General features: G+C 40.8%; 1 pseudogene; it reads left to right on the top strand.

Moving 5' to 3' along the window:
• The first annotated feature begins 731 nt into the window (after nucleotides 1-731).
• On the top strand, nucleotides 732-1,334 carry LOC100964425 (annotated as a pseudogene).
• Nucleotides 1,335-4,824: the final 3,490 nt, after the last annotated feature.

Here is a 4,824-nt window from a genome sequence, read left to right on the forward strand (position 1 = left end):
AAAATTAAACAGACTTCTCTCTCAGAGAAATTTACCAATATGCATCATAAATCTCCAAGCAAAGGTTATAGTGTTTAGCAGTTCTCAAATTTATGTGACACACAAATAACACAAATCTATATAGCACCAAAAGAATCTTATTACATGATTTCATATACACCTGTTAACATTTGTGTGGGGCTCAGTCTGAAGAACACTGAACAGGAGAGGAAGGAAGGTATCAGGTTGGTTTTAGGTATCTCCTTCAGCAACTAGCAGCTCAAAAAATAAAATTTTTAAGGGTAGCAACCAAAAGTTAGGATGGAAAACTATAATTATGTCTCATACCTCAAGTGGGCTCAGAATGACTAGGTCATACTCAGGCCTCAGCAACCCACTCTGCACAGAAACACTGATAGAGTAGGTTCTCTGTGTTTCCCATAAAGTAACTCATTTAATTGTCCCAACAACCCTGACACGGTTACCATTATCTCCATTTTACAGAGGGAAAGTTCTGCACGAAATTGAGACATACAGAAGTTAAATAAATTGTTCAAGATCACAAGTGATGAGCTGGGAATCTGGGAGGTAAAAATCAAGTTCTAGAATCTACGCTCTTTATTACCACACTGGAAAGTCAGTAGCGCCCCAGAGTCACATGTCAGGCGAGATGGCTGCGCCCAGGAGAGGTGAACACAGGTCACAGTGAGTCCAGCTCAGCCCGGGAACATCGGAGGAGGCAGCAGCTCACAATGGAAAATCATAAACCAGATGATACCAGCAAGGAAAACCCAGCACTTTCCAGTAACATAACCAGAAAAATTAACCAGCTTCCAGAATCAGAAAGGCATCTACTTGAATATGGATCAGTGTATATCGGATTCAACTCGGCTCTCTGTGGCCTAATAGCAAACAGCCTTTTCCGACGCGTGTTGAACGTGACCAAAGCTCGTATTGCTGCTGGACTACCAATGGCAGTGCTTCCGTTCCTGGCAACAGATATCGCTTACAGAAGTTTCGTGACTTTGCCCTTGAGCACAGGTGACCTGATGTGTGAGAGCTGTGCTGTGATTCGGAGTGGGCTGGTTGGTCTTTTTATGGGGGGCCTGTACCCTGTGGTTTTAGCTGCTCCAGTGAGTCTTAGCCTGGCGGCCAGCTACCAATCAGCTCCGCTCCCAGAGAAAGGGAACATCCTCACTTACTGGGTTAGAATCTCTAAGCCTGTCTTTAGAAGGATGTTAGCTCCCATTTTGCTCCAGACTGTACTTTCAGCATACCTTGGATCTAGACAATATAAACTCCTTATAAAGGCCCTTAAACTACCCGAACCTGACCTTGAAATTCACTTTATTTAAGCAAATATGTACACAAAAAATAATGTAAAAATTAAGAAAATAAAAAAATACAAAGTAAAGCGTGGACCAAGTGATGGGATAACTGGGATTTAAAGGCTGGAGCTATAAAGACACACAGTGACTCAAAGGACAGCATCCAACAGGTAAAGCAAGTCAGTGAATGGTTCATATTGTCACCCACCAAAGAGGCAGGTCTCAGACAACACCTGAAACCCCAGGGGCAGCACTTGTGCTTTCCAAGAGAGGGTTGTTCTGTGGCAGCAGGTTCCTGGGTGAGAGTCTTGACTTCAGTAGCCAGAGAAACTTTCATGGGCTTCATTTTCCTTGTACTTAAAATAGTGATAGAATAGCCTATTTTGGAGAGTTACTTCAAGGTTAGTAAGTTTGTATAAAGGAGTTTGCACGGTGTCTGCCGAGGCCGGCACTCACAAGAGTGTGGCTGTATCGGTCCGTCCTCACAGCACAATCGTTCTCGGCTCCATTTCACACACAGGAAAGCACAGAGACTCACAGATGTCCAATAACTTGCCCAAGGCCATACCATTGGTGAGCAGGAGAGAACAGGTTACCCCCTGCTCACCTGGCTTCCCATCTAGTGCTCTCAGCTTCATGAACCACACAAAAAGAAGGACGGTGACTGTCCTAGTCCACTTGCTGCAATAATCTAAAAGACAGATAGCATCAGGGAAGAGCAAAAGGAAGAAAAAATCCACTAAGGAGACCCAAGCCGTGGGTGGGGGGTGAGAGAGAGGGAGAGAGGAGGACAGAATAGTGCACAGGCAAGGGAGAAACATACAGAGCTGATAAAGATCATGGTGATGATGAAATATTTACAGAAACCCACCCAGGTGGCCTTGTGTGGGTTCAGAGTGAATTCTGATGCGGTGAATGGTTTCTCAGCACCTGACGTGGCTCTGAGATTCCACCCTCTGGCGTCCACGCTAACGTTCTCTAAGATGAATATCGTTTACTTCCAGGACTTGGCAGAAAATGTTTGAGTATATAGCAATGGATAGGAAGCCAGCTGACTGTCCTTGCAGGAATTCATCACTCAGTTTCAAGAACAGCAGCCATGCTAGAGTTAGGGGGAAAAAACAGGCTTTTTCTCTTGACCCAAGATTTCAAAAGCCGCTGATTTTTCCCTAACATCTATCCATGCAAGTGCCACAGAAGTGCTAATTTAGGGAAAAATACTTTTGAATTGAGCCTGAAAGGCAGCCAGCCGCTCCTCCTCGGCCAGACATTTCTAAAGGCAGCTCTGCTGCCCCAGCCTCAGGCCGCCAGCCGCCTGCTAGAACACGGAAATGTTCCTCAAACACACGTTTCTTTAGGCTGGAAATAATTCAGTGGAAATGGATGATGCTTTGAAAAATCGCTAGGGGGCTTGGAATGTTCCTAAAGAATTTAACTGTGGTGCTAGTCTATACATTTGCAGAATCACACTCACTGACAGAGTGAAGAAGGGACTGGTGATGACTGACAAGCTCAAACCCAGCGGTTCTCAACCTTCCTAATGCCACGACCCTTTAATACAGTTCCTGTGGGTCACAACCCACAGGTTGAGAACCACTGTGTCAAACAAGATAACCAACAACTTAAAAGAAATCAGACAGTTGAAATCAAATAAATTAGAATTAGTAAAAGGGACATGCTGGTTTCCACAAAGCCTAAGTCATTTCTGTTGTTAGAGATTTCGTGATGATGATGATGATGAAGGATTACACAGCCTATGCAATTAACTCATCCTGATCCTCCAATAGTGCTTTAGAAAATAGTCTAACCCTCTATCATAGGTGATAGAGGATGATAGGAAGTTGACCCTCTCATTCTAAAAGTTCATCATTCAATTCCAAATGACACTCAAAACAGGAACTCTGTAAGATTCACTGGTGTCAGGAGGAACATGAAATAAACCCCAGAAAAAAATATTATAAAGAATTGATTGTACCTTTTCTTTATCTTAATCCAACCATGCTTATTTTTCTTCAATAAAACTTGGTTTCTGTATATATAAGTATTTATAAACATTTAGCTCATTAAAAAATAAACTTGCCAATGAAAATCAATTGCATTCCATTTTGCTAAATAACCTCATATATTTTGAAGTTAATTTTAACAGTTGGAATAGATTTTTTTTTCTCAGCACTTTAATTGATTCCATATGCGAATATAAAACAAATTTTAAGGAAAGTCATATTTCTCAAGATATATAAAAAAAGATTGCTAATATTAGCACAATGCAATCAATGCCTTCGGTATAAATAACAATGACATCATTAATCTTATAAAATAGTTCATTTCAAAGGGAATCATCTCCACGGGTTTCTCAAAGGGAAAGGTAGAAACAGTCTCCAAGTCTCAGGAAACTCCAGGATAAAAGTGAAGAAATGAGATGTAATCATTCCAGATTTTTCATCTATGGCACACCTCAAGAAAAATCTGTCCACATCCTCCCTGTTCTGTTTGGAGCCCCTTGTCTAACAGGGAAGAGAAGGAGGTCTGTAGAACTGAGTTACAGACACTACCATGTGAACACCCACCACCACTTCATCCCAGGAGTTAGTTATATTGTAATTTCCAAAAGTTAGCTTCCTCTTCTCATTTCTTTTAGCAAAGAAGTCCCCTTATATCAGACCTCCAGAATGGACAGGTGTCTGAAATCTCTAAGCAACTATCTGCGTTTCACGAGAAAGTGCTCAGCCCTCCTGCCACATGTATGAGCCTGCTGGGTGTAGAGTTAGGAACACAGATTTTGAGTTAGTTTCTGGCCTTTAACCTCCAGCCTTGCCACCACTCTGACACTGGGTCGTAAGTTACTTCTTTAAGGTAAATTTTGTTAAATAACAGTAAGACTTTTCCAGAGGCAAGGTGAAAGTTAAATGCAGTAACCCATGGGCTTGACATGGCGATTACCATAATGTGAGGCGTGGAATAGGAACTCGGTAAAATATAGCTAATATTACCAATAATAACAAACACTTGTATAGAAAAAAACTTCCTACAGCCTACTACTTTATAAAGAGCTATAACTATAAATGATGATTGTAACAGCTCTGTGAAGTTGATTTTGTAGTCAAATACCATTGTATGAATAAGGAGTCAGAGGCTCCAATTGAGGTTAAAGAAATTAATAAATATAATTTAAGACATAATAAAGAGGTTATAGAAATTAATAAATATTTAATTATTAAACTATAATAATTAATAATTAAACTCTGGTAACAGAGTCAGAATCCAAACCCAGGTATTTGACTCTATCAGTCCCCCACAAGAATTTCTCAATTCTTACTCTCAACACAGGTATAATTACCCTGAAATGGACAAAAATTATTACCTTGAAAACCCCTCTCGTTACCGACTTTGAGATCTCTGCATCTCTCATCATCTTTGACCTATCTTCCAACTCTGAGAATCATGCAAATGATACTGACCCATAGATCAGCAAATTAATTTTGACAAGAGTAACTGCATTGATTTTATTCCATCACAT

Source organism: Otolemur garnettii, unplaced genomic scaffold (genome assembly GCF_000181295.1).
Source record: "Otolemur garnettii isolate 467f Iridium unplaced genomic scaffold, OtoGar3 scaffold00010, whole genome shotgun sequence".
In the NCBI taxonomy this organism is placed as follows: domain Eukaryota; kingdom Metazoa; phylum Chordata; class Mammalia; order Primates; family Galagidae; genus Otolemur; species Otolemur garnettii.